The sequence below is a fragment of the Pseudophryne corroboree genome, chromosome 6, assembly GCF_028390025.1.
Source record: "Pseudophryne corroboree isolate aPseCor3 chromosome 6, aPseCor3.hap2, whole genome shotgun sequence".
Classification (NCBI taxonomy): domain Eukaryota; kingdom Metazoa; phylum Chordata; class Amphibia; order Anura; family Myobatrachidae; genus Pseudophryne; species Pseudophryne corroboree.
Window position 1 is genome coordinate 236,248,131 of NC_086449.1, and position 12,755 is coordinate 236,260,885.

The window sequence follows — 12,755 nt, forward strand, 5'->3', positions numbered from 1 at the left end:
AAGGGCTACACCCAACATCTAGTGTTGTCCCCGGATAAGATCTACACACACAGCCTAAGTTCTGCCTGGATGGTCATTGAGAATACGTTTGGCTGGTTAAAAGGATGCTAGCACTGTTTAATGAAATGCAATGATGTGGACTTAAAAATAAATCCCAATGTAGTAGCAGACTGCTGCATTCTTCTTAACATTTGTGAAATACAAAAATGACCACTTTCTTACAGAGTGGTTTGTGCAGTAAACAAAGTTTTGGACGGACTGCACTCCCTGTGAGGGTACGTGTCATACTGCTGGTCGGCAGCTGTGGGAAGGTAGGGTAATCCGCAATCCCTGCTATATGTGGAAAACTCTGCAATGGAAAAAGTTGTCCTAGCGCACGACTAGCAGTAACACAGATACATATTTTTTTTTTTACAAAAAACCCTTTAAAGATGGACATGTAAACAAGTTGAATATATGTAATGAAATTTAGTTAAGCAGGCTAGGAGTGGAAGCATGACAACATCAACGCTGAGCGAAGCTGGCCCACCACTGCAGACAACCTTTCCTCAATGGTGCAAGACAGACAACTTTTTCGATGAAAACTGTTTTTTTCTTTATTTTGGCTTATAAAAGTTTTTAGTTTTGTATATTGTTGAAAACGTTCTAAGTTTTCTCAGGATGTGTATACAGTGCTTGTTAGAAAAGAAATAAAAAATGGCAAGTATTATAAGGTACACAATTATAACATGCAAAAAAACAAAACAAATACAAAGCAGGCCAAAAATAAGCTATATGTCAGGGTTACCCAAACTGGGTCCTCGAGTCAACCTTACAGTCCAGGTTTTAAGGATATTCCGGCTTGTTAATTCACCTATACTTAATGATGCATTTCCTTAAATCCTGGTCTGTTAGGCTAACTTCAGCGAGTTTCGGAACCACTGGCATGCATCCTTGAGGTAACAATGATAAAATATTCAAGTGTTCTAAATACAAAATCATTGTTTAAACAAAAAGAATGTGTGGCTTTACACACAAACAGTATTTTTAGGAACAAATACACCTTATTTAAGGCAATTGCAAATACACTGAATATTCTGTGGATTGGTAGGTTGTTGTTGTAGGCAGGGCCGGATTAACAATGGGGCGGATGGAGCTGCAGCTCCAGGCCCCCCATCAAAATAGGCCCAAAGCAATTGCGCTGTGCTGCTGCTGTAGACAGGAAAACATTTTTTCCTGCTACAGGAGCCTGCCAAAGTCTGTCTGAGGCCCCGCCCCCGGGTCGCGACCCCCCTTCTCTCCCTACCTCGGCTCCGGCATGGCACAATGGAAGATTCACTTTAGCTAGCCCTTGAACCCCTGCGCCGCATACAGTGATGTCAGGACGTGTGACGTTGCAGAGGCGGCGCTCTAGCCCTACCGAGCAGGAAGCAACTCTGCAACAGCATTGTGACAGCAGCTACGAAAGCTGCTCTGAGAAGGCTGCCTGATCTTGGCAAGGAGACTGATCCTCTGGGGTGAGGTGTACCCCTGCTGGCTGTTACGCTGCTTATACAATAAGTAAATGTAATTTAGGCACTGGCATTACCATAAGGATATATATATATTTATATTTATTATGCAGAAGAAATGTCCTGCACTCACCCCAACTAATCAGCTTGCCTGGGTGCCACTCCTGAGTAGTATACAGAAATAATATGTAGTGGATGGTGCTCCAGGTCTAGATATCCAATAAATAAATCACAAGCTGGGAGCAATCAGTATATATGCAGTATATATATTTAGATATTGGCGTTATTATAAGGCTTTATAATATTGTATGGGAGAAGGAGAAGTGCTGCCCGCACGCTGCTATTATATATATATATATATATATATTTCTCTATCGTCCTAAGTGGATGCTGGGGTTCCTGAAAGGACCATGGGGGATAGCGGCTCCGCAGGAGACAGGGCACAAAAGTAAAGCTTTTACAGGTCAGGTGGTGTGTACTGGCTCCTCCCCCCATGACCCTCCTCCAGACTCCAGTTAGATTTTTGTGCCCGGCCGAGAAGGGTGCAATTCTAGGTGGCTCTCATAAAGAGCTGCTTAGAGAGTTTAGCTTAGGTTTTTTTTTTATTTTACAGTGATTCCTGCTGGCAACAGGATCACTGCAACGAGGGACAGAGGGGAGAAGAAGTGAACTCACCTGCGTGCAGGATGGATTGGCTTCTTGGCTACTGGACATGAAGCTCCAGAGGGACGATCACAGGTACAGCCTGGATGGTCACCGGAGCCACGCCGCCGGCCCCCTCACAGATGCTGAAGCAAGAAGAGGTCCAGAATCGGCGGCTGAAGACTCCTGCAGTCTTCTTAAGGTAGCGCACAGCACTGCAGCTGTGCGCCATTTTCCTCTCAGCACACTTCACACGGCAGTCACTGAGGGTGCAGGGCGCTGGGAGGGGAGCGCCCTGGGAGGCAAATGAAAACCTATTTGGCTAAAAAATACCTCACATATAGCCCCAGAGGCTATATGGAGATATTTACCCCTGCCTAAATGTACTAAATAGCGGGAGACGAGCCCGCCGGAAAAGGGGCGGGGCCTATCTCCTCAGCACACGGCGCCATTTTCTGTCACAGCTCCGCTGGTCAGGAAGGCTCCCAGGTCTCTCCCCTGCACTGCACTACAGAAACAGGGTATAACAGAGAGGGGGGGCAAAATAAATGGCAATATATCAATATAAAAGCAGCTATAAGGGAGCACTTAATCATAAGGCTATCCCTGTCATATATAGCGCTTTTTGGTGTGTGCTGGCAGACTCTCCCTCTGTCTCCCCAAAGGGCTAGTGGGTCCTGTCTTCGTATAGAGCATTCCCTGTGTGTCTGCTGTGTGTCGGTACGTGTGTGTCGACATGTATGAGGACGTTTCTTGGTGTGGAGGCGGAGCAATTGCCAAATATGAGGATGTCACCTCCTAGGGGGTCGACACCAGAATGGATGCCTTTATTTGTGGAATTACGGGATAGCGTCAACTCGCTTAAGCAGTCGTTTGCCGACATGAGGCGGCCGGACACTCAATTAGTGCCTGTCCAGGCGCCTCAAACACCGTCAGGGGCTGTAAAACGCCCCTTGCCTCAGTCGGTCGACACAGACCCAGACACAGGCACTGATTCCGGTGGTGATGGTGACGAATCAACCGTATTTTCCAGTAGGGCCACACGTTATATGATTTTGGCAATAAAGGAGATGTTACATTTAGCTGATACTACAGGTACCACTAAACAGGGTATTATGTGGGGTGTGAAAAAACTACCAGTAGTTTTTACCGAATCAGAAGAATTAAATGACGTGTGTGATGAAGCGTGGGGTGCCCCGATAAAAAACTGCTAATTTCAAAGAAGTTATTGGCTTTATACCCTTTCCCGCCAGAGGTTAGGGAGCTCTGGGAAACACCTCCTAGGGTGGACAAAGCGCTAACACGCTTATCAAAACAAGTGGCGTTACCCTCTCCTGAGACGGCCGCACTTAAAGATCCATCAGATAGGAGGATGGAAAATATCCAAAAAGGTATATACACACATGCAGGTGTTATACTACGACCAGCTATTGCGACTGCCTGGATGTGCAGTGCTGGGGTAGTTTGGTCAGAGTCCCTGATCGAAAATATTGATACCCTGGACGGGGACAATATTTTACTGTCGTTAGAACAAATAAAGGATGCATTTCTTTATATGCGTGATGCACAGAGAGATATCTGCACACTGGCATCACGGGTAAGTGCTATGTCCATTTCGGCCAGAAGAGCTTTATGGACACGACAGTGGACAGGCGATGTGTAGAGGAGTTATTTGGGGTCGGTCTATCGGATTTGGTGGCCACGGCTACGGCCGGGAAATCCACCTTTCTACCTCAAGTCACTCCCCAACAGAAAAAGGCACCGACTTTTCAACCGCAGCCTTTTCGTTCCTTTAAAAATAAGAGAGCAAAGGGCTATTCATATCTGCCACGAGGCAGAGGACGAGGGAAGAGACAGCAACATGCAGCTCCTTCCCAGGAACAGAAGCCCTCCCCGGCTTCTACAAAAGCCTCAGCATGACGCTGGGGCTTCGCAAGCGGACTTGGGGGCGGTAGGCGGTCGTCTCAAAAAATTACAGCGCGCAGTGGGCTCACTCGCAGGTAAATCCCTGGATCCTGCAGATAATATCTCAGGGGTACAGGTTGAAATTAGAGACAGAGCCACCTCGCCGTTTCCTGAAGTCGGCTTTACCAACGTCCCCCTCAGAAAGGGAGACGGTTTTGGAAGCCATTCACAAGCTGTATTCTCAGCAGGTGATAGTCAAGGTACCTCTTCTACAACAAGGGAAGGGGTATTATTCCACTCTTTTGGTGGTACCGAAGCCGGATGGCTCGGTAAGGCCTATTCTAAATCTGAAGTCCTTGAACCTGTACATAAAGAGGTTCAAGTTCAAGATGGAGTCACTCAGAGCAGTGATAGCGAACCTGGAAGAAGGGGACTTTATGGTATCCTTGGACATCAAGGATGCGTATCTCCACGTCCCAATTACCCCTCACACCAGGGGTACCTCAGGTTCGTTGTACAAAACTGTCACTATCAGTTTCAGACGCTGCCGTTTGGTTTGTCCACGGCACCTCGGGTCTTTACAAAGGTAATGGCCGAGATAATATTTCTTCTTCGAAGAAAAGGCGTATATAAATTATCCCATACTTGGACGATCTCCTAATAAGGACAAGGTCCAGAGAACAGCTAGAGATGGGTTTAGCACTATCTCAAGAGGTGCTAAAGCAGCACGGATGGATTCTGAATATTCCAAAATCCCAATTAATGCCGACAACTCGTCTGCTGTTCCTGGGGATGATTCTGGACACAGTTCAGAAAAAGGTTTTTCTTCCCGAAGAAAAAGCCAAGGAGTTATCTGACCTGGTCAGGAACCTCCTAAAACCAGGAAAGGTGTCTGTACATCAATGCACAAGAGTCCTGGGAAAAAATGGTAGCTTCTTACGAAGCAATCCCTTTCGGCAGATTCCATGCAAAGGGATCTGTTGGACAAATGGTCAGGGTCGCATCTTCAGATGCACCTGCGGATAACCCTGTCGCCGAGGACAAGGGTATCCCTTCTGTGGTGGTTGCAGGAGGCTCATCTATTGGAGGGCCGCAGATTCGGCATGCAGGATTGGATCCTGGTGACCACGGATGCCAGCCTGAGAGGCTGGGGAGCAGTCACACAGGGAAAAAATTTCCAGGGAGTGTGGTCGAGCCTGAAAAAGTCTCTTCACATAAGCATTCTGGAACTAAGAGCAATCTACAATGCTCTAAGCCAGGCGGAACCTCTGCTTCAAGGAAGACCGGTGTTGATCCAGTCGGACAACATCACGGCAGTCGCCCATGTAAACAGACAGGGCGGCACAAGAAACAGAATGGCAGAAGCTGCCAGGATCCTTCGCTGGGCGGAGAATCACGTGATAGCACTGTCAGCAGTATTCATCCCGGGCGTGGACAACTGGGAAGCAGACTTCCTCAGCAGACACGACCTTCACCCGGGAGAGTGGGTACTTCATCCAGAAGTTTTCCACATGCTATTAAACCGTTGGGTAAAACCAATGGTGGACATGATGGCGTCTTGCCTCAACAAGACACTGGACAGTTATTGCGCCAGGTCAAGAGATCCGCAGGCAATAGCTGTGGACGCGTTGGTAACACTTTGGGTGTACCAGTCCGTATATGTGTTTCCTCCTCTGCCTCTCATACCAAAGGTATTGAGGATTATACGGCAAAGAGGAGTAAGACTAGTGGCTCCGGATTGGCCAAGAAGGACTTGGTACCCGGAACTTCAAGAGATGGTCACGGACGATCCGTGGCCTCTACTTCTGAGAAGGGACCTGCTTCAGCAGGGTCCTTGTCTTTTTCAAGACTTACCGCGGCTGCGTTTGACGGCATGGCGTTGAATGCCAGATCCTAAAAGGAAAAGGCATTCCAGAAGAAGTCATTCCTACCTTGATAAAGGCAAGGAAGGAAGTCACCGCGAAGCATTATCGCCGTATTTGGCGAAAATATGTTGCGTGGTGCGAGCAGCGGAGTGCTCCGATGGAGGAATTTCAACTGGGTCGTTTTCCTACATTTCCTGCAATCAGGATTGTCTATGGGTCTCAAATTGGGATCTATTAAGGTTCAAATTTCGGCCCTATCAATATTCTTCCAAAAAGAATTGGCCTCAGTCCCTGAGGTCCAGATTTTTATCAAAGGAGTACTGCATATACAGCCTCCTGTGGTGCCTAAGGTGGCACCGTGGGATCTAAATGTAGTTTTTAGATTTCCTCAAATCCAATTGGTTTGAACCACTAAAGAATGTGGATTTGAAATATCTCACATGGAAAGTGACTATGTTACTGGCCCTGGCTTCGCCCGGGAGAGTATCTGAACTGGCGGCTTTGTTTTATAAAAGCCCTTATTTAATTTTCCATTCGACATAGGGCGGAGCTGCGGACGCGTCCGCATTCTCTCCCTAAGGTGGTATCAGCGTTTCACCTGAACCAGCCTATTGTAGTGCCTGCGGCTACAGACGACTTGAAGGACTCCAAGTTGTTGGACGTTGTCAGAGCCTTAAAAATATACATTTAAAGGACGGCTGAAGTCAGAAAATCTGACTCGCTGTTTATACTGTATGCACCCAACAAGTTGGGTGCACCTGCTTCTAAGCAGTCGATTGCTCGTTGGATTTGTAACAAAATTCGACTTGTACATTCTGTGGCAGGCCTGCCACAGCCTAAATCTGTTAAGGCCCATTCCGCAAGGAAGGTGGGCTCATCTTGGGCGGCTGCCCGAGGGGTCTCGGCATTGCAACTCTGCCGAGCAGCTACGTGGTCAGGGGAGAACACGTTTGTAAATTTTTACAAATTTGATACCCTGGCAAAGGAGGACCTGGAGTTCTCTCATTCGGTGCTGCAGAGTCATCCGCACTCTCCCGCCCGTTTGGGAGCTTTGGTATAATCCCCATGGTCCTTTCAGGAACCCCAGCATCCACTTAGGACGATAGAGAAAATAAGAATTTACTTACCGATAATTCTATTTCTCGGAGTCCGTAGTGGATGCTGGGCGCCCATCCCAAGTGCGGATTATCTGCAATACTTGTACATAGTTATTGTTAACTAATTCGGGTTATTGTTTAGGAAGCCATCTTTCAGAGGCTCCTCTGTTATCATACTGTTAACTGGGTTTAGATCACAAGTTGTACGGTGTGATTGGTGTGGCTGGTATGAGTCTTACCCGGGATTCAAAATCCTCCCTTATTGTGTACGCTCGTCCGGGCACAGTACCTAACTGGAGTCTGGAGGAGGGTCATGGGGGGAGGAGCCAGTACACACCACCTGACCTGTAAAAGCTTTACTTTTGTGCCCTGTCTCCTGCGGAGCCGCTATCCCCCATGGTCCTTTCAGGAACCCCAGCATCCACTACGGACTCCGAGAAATAGAATTATCGGTAAGTAAATTCTTATTATATATATATATATATATATATATATATATATACACATACACACACAGTCCAAACATCGGCATTCAGTGGTCCATTGTTCATTCAGTGATTCAGCAGCAGGCATGTACTGCCTGAAGACCGGCGGATAAAGCCTGAAGCGTTGGTAAACTGTCTGTTGGATTATTGGAGTTTGTTGTTGCTGAATGAACTATGGGCCACTGACTGCCGATGTTTGGACTGTATGTAATTACTTTTCTGGCACTGTGGTAGCTGAAATTTATAGGAGTGCCTGCTATTCAGCTATATTACACACATCATATATATATATATCTCCCCACTTGGGCAGGGAGTGATGTGCACGAACCATAATTCTTTGTAAAGTTCTACATAGCACATTATGGCTATATAAGTAAAACATTTATCTGGCACAATATAACTGGTGTGTCCATATACATAGTGTATGAATGCGTATATATGTATATAATAAATATATATATATACACACATGATATACTAAGTGTGTATATATATATATATATATATATATATATATATACTATATACATTATATACTCTATCTTATTTATACTGACATAATGATGCTGACGAGTCCCAAGCCACACCTACTGCCTAATATATGTGTGTGTGTGTATGTAATGTATATGCGTGTATATAAATATATCTGTATTTATAATATGCTCATATTACATTGTTTTTGCTTGCATTTATTCCTAGGCTTGTTCACCCGTTGGAGCCATGGTGACATGAGATAAAGGTGTGTGCCCAATTTTTCCTGTAGTTTAGCTAGACCTTTAAAACTGCAAGTGAAATTATATGGTTCCACGCCCAACATGTTTCGTCAAGGACTTCGTCACCCTCACAGGATACAGTGATGTCACATGTCACTCACAGTGCTGTAACTGAGTCAAGCAGCTTTTTTGAATTACCGGAACTCTGTAAAAAGTGGGGGGCATTTCCGTTGCTGTCCGTAGGTATTGTATGTCTGTCCTTAAGTTGTGAGACGGTACCACACTTGCTGTTTTAGACATAGATATACAGTATGTGAGCATATATTTTAACTAAGTAAAGTCTATCATTTACTTACCCACTGGTGCACCCTCCAATTTATCCCTTTATGATTTGATGGTTTTGTCCTTGTTGAGGTGGAGAGGAAGGACCTGCCCACATCTATCACTTCAGTTTATGCACAGGTTCTATTCCCACTCTATGGGTGCCGTGGACACCCACGAGTGGGAATAGTCCCTGTTGGTCGGCCAACAGGTGACCTATCCAGCTTTCGGGATCGCGGCGTCAGTAACCCCATCCCCTATGTGTGTGTGTATGTATGTAAATAAACATTATATATATATATATATATATATATATATATATATATATATATATAGTCTTGGAAGATCCTGCACTCTCATCAAAAGTAATAACGACGGCGGGTGCTCCTAATGACCAGAGAGGCCACCAATATACCACAACAACCACCTAGGTGGAAGGTGCACTCACGCCCAGAAATTAGTCTCTGAAGTCACTTGTAAATTCAGTATATTTTTATTCGGGTTCACTGTTGATGCCGTATTTCATCGACGTTTCGGTCCTTATGCGGACCTTTATCAAGATTGGCACTTAAATCACCTATACAATCAGAAACAGTTACAATTAATATGTATAAGAACCCAGATTTATTCAACACCAACACCACCAGTGCCTCCCAGGCCCTGAAGACTGTCACAAAAACCAGAAAACGTATTAAAAAGCTGTTTTTTTATATATGTAAAAAAGAGATACTTGGAAATAATCCACGTGTGATGAAAGAGACACCTCCACCATTAGGACTATCTGTTTAGATAGGCAAATGATTACCTGGACGGCAAGCCAGATCACTCAGATGTGTGGAATGGCCTTCAAAGTTGGCAACATGCCTGATCACATAATGAAGTTAAAAAGCCTATAACGTAGGGGAAGCTGCAAGGCGTAGTCACCTATTAGATAAATAACAGAGTAACTACACCATAAGAAAATACACTAACAACGTCATTTTGGAAAAGATCATACCTAGTTACAGATCTATCTAATAGGTGACTACGCCTTGCAGCTTCCCCTACGTTATAGGCTTTTTAACTTCATTATGTGATCAGGCATGTTGCCAACTTTGAAGGCCATTCCACACATCTGAGTGATCTGGCTTGCCGTCCAGGTAATCATTTGCCTATCTAAACAGATAGTCCTAATGGTGGAGGTGTCTCTTTCATCACACGTGGATTATTTCCAAGTATCTCTTTTTTACATATATAAAAAAACAGCTTTTTAATACGTTTTCTGGTTTTTGTGACAGTCTTCAGGGCCTGGGAGGCACTGGTGGTGTTGGTGTTGAATAAATCTGGGTTCTTATACATATTAATTGTAACTGTTTCTGATTGTATAGGTGATTTAAGTGCCAATCTTGATAAAGGTCCGCATAAGGACCGAAACGTCGATGAAATACGGCATCAACAGTGAACCCGAATAAAAATATACTGAATTTACAAGTGACTTCAGAGACTAATTTCTGGGCGTGAGTGCACCTTCCACCTAGGTGGTTGTTGTGGTATATTGGTGGCCTCTCTGGTCATTAGGAGCACCCGCCGTCGTTATTACTTTTGATGAGAGTGCAGGATCTTCCAAGACTACATTTGTTCGAACTACTATATGCAGTTCCTACTTCCTGACACCCATCCAACATACCGGATTGGACTTCCTCACCGATCACCACCTTTATTTCCGGGAACCTTACATGTTTTGTTTGTCATGTTTAGTATGTTATTAATCTAATTGCTATACCTGTTTGAGTTTTCCAGTCTAAAGAGTGTTATGACTCAGAGCGGGGTATATTTGTTGGATGATGGCCTACTGGCCAAAGCTGAAACTGGTATAGTTTCATTTACGGATGAGGACACTGAAAAATTACTATTCGATAAATTAGAGTTTGAGGCCTTACCAGCCGAAACCCCTGTGGATTTGTTTTACAAAGTGCTTAAACACAGACAAAAAGAGGTTGATTTGACTTTACATGGTCAATTTTTGTCGGAATACCTCAGGAGAAAACAAATCCCCCGGGGTTTCCGTATTTCTAACGTTCCAACATTGGGTAGAAACAACCCTGTCTTCTGCAGCCGGTGGTGTGGAGTATTGAACAAATGTTCGCTTGACCTCATGACCCTGGTAGTGGAGGAAGTTGGCATTGAGTTAAAGAAATTATCTACTGAAGTGGATATTACCATCAAATCTCACACCACCGTGCTGCAGAATGACAAAACCCAAAATTGGATCGAACGTCTACAGACACAGGTGGACACTTATAAACGTGATCTAATTTCTTTTAAACGAAAAAAATTGTCCACTGTAACTAACGACTACCAAACGCATACTGTATACCGCTGGTTACTTGGAAACAATACTAGTGAACGTCAGAATAGACAATACACTAGGCGAAGGGCCCAACCTTTTGCCCATGAATTTGTTTCCTCCGCCTCTACCTCAGACACCGATTATTACGAAGGGAACAACGACTCCACTCGTTTTTTAGATCGAGGAGGAGAGGCCTCCTCTACCCGTTCCAGGGTTCTCAGAAGCGGCACAGACCGCACCCGAGGAGAGGGGGGTACCAAGAGAAGAGGGAGGAGGAGACAGTAGGTGACAATGTCTTTAATCTATCTAGCGTAGAACTGAGTCCAGCGGAAACTAAACTTCTTGCCCGAGGTTTATCTTTCGTCCCCACATGCAGAATTAATTCATTCCAACAAACTATAGATCAGTATAAATTTGGCCGCTCCCTCCGTCTGCGGGAGTTCTTTGCTAACAAATCCACTAACAAAGAGATACCTCAATTCAGACCCAAATCGACATTCGATCCTCCATCCTCCAATCCCAGCATCAAAACTTATTTACGGTTAGTCCAAAGAGACTCTGAGAGCTCACCCCCCAAAAGGATGTTTGATAACCTGTCCATAGCCGAGAGGAAAGCATTAAAAACTTTAAAGGATTCTCCCCATATAGTCATCCGCCCGGCGGATAAGGGAGGAGCAATAGTCGTCCAAGATTGGACTGACTATGACATGGAGATCAACCGACAATTAGCAGATGACATGACCTATCAGAAATTAACCACCAATCCGGTTCCTAAAATTAAATCTAAAATCGATCAATTTCTGAAGTTAGGTTTTGAGCAGGGCTACATAAGTGAAGACACATTAAAATATTTGACCATCAATTCACCCAGGTGTCCCATCCTATACACTCTGCCCAAAATTCATAAGACATTAGTTCACCCTCCCGGCAGACCCATTATTGCCGCGGAAGGCTCTCTGTTACAGCCAATTGCTGTCTTTATTGACAGTATCCTACAGCCTTTGGTATTAAAAACTGATAGCTATTTAAAGGACACTGGGGATTTCCTCACACATCTACGGACATTTACCCATCTTAGTGAAGGCACTCTTCTGGCCACTATGGATGTGGGGTCCCTTTATACCGTTATACCACACCACTTAGGTTTGGATGTTATACGTCAATTTCTTTCCAACAGCCCCTGCAAAGATTACCCCACTGAGTTTGTGTTGGAACTGACCTCATTGGTTCTTACGTGCAACCACTTTATGTATAAAAATGATTATTTTCTTCAAATCGCCGGAACCGCGATGGGGTCGAATTTGGCCCCCGCCTACGCTAATCTGTTCATGGCGCACTATGAACATACGTACCTGTTACCTAGGTATGGGCACAAGATTGCCTTCTTTAAACGGTACATTGATGACGTCTTCTTGCTGTGGGAGGGCACCGAGTCTGAGTTTCTTGACATGGTGAACCAATTGAATGCTTTGGATAATCCTATCAAGTTCACATACACAGTATCGGCCACTAACATCACTTTCCTGGATGTCAGTATCACCAGAAATGGTGACCGACTGGACACCTCGTTGTACCGTAAACCCACTGACCGCAATCTGACCTTGCATGCTAGCAGCCATCATCCCCCAGCCCTCAAAGAAGGATTGCCCATATCCCAGTACCTCAGAGCCATGAGGATCAATTCCAACGCAGCACTCAAAGATCAACAATGTAACGAGATCACTTCTCGCTTTCTGGAGCGAGGGTACACTAGCAGTGTACTTACTCGCTGTCTCAATAAAGCGAACAGCATTTTTCATGGACAACAGGTTAAAAACCCCATTCGTAACAATCGGATGATTTGTTCCACTCAGTATGATGGTTCCACAAGTGCAACCAGAAAGGCCCTACGGAAACATTGGCCAATAA

At 45.0% G+C, this 12,755-nt stretch overlaps 1 long non-coding RNA gene across 1 annotated transcript; it reads left to right on the plus strand.

The window, feature by feature from the left end:
- Window positions 1-1,306: 1,306 nt before the first annotated feature.
- On the plus strand, window positions 1,307-11,584 carry LOC134935154 (uncharacterized). Its single transcript, XR_010179943.1, has 4 exons — window positions 1,307-1,496; window positions 8,184-8,223; window positions 9,539-9,657; window positions 9,886-11,584. It is a non-coding gene; the product is annotated as an uncharacterized LOC134935154 (long non-coding RNA).
- The last annotated feature ends 1,171 nt before the right edge of the window (window positions 11,585-12,755 follow it).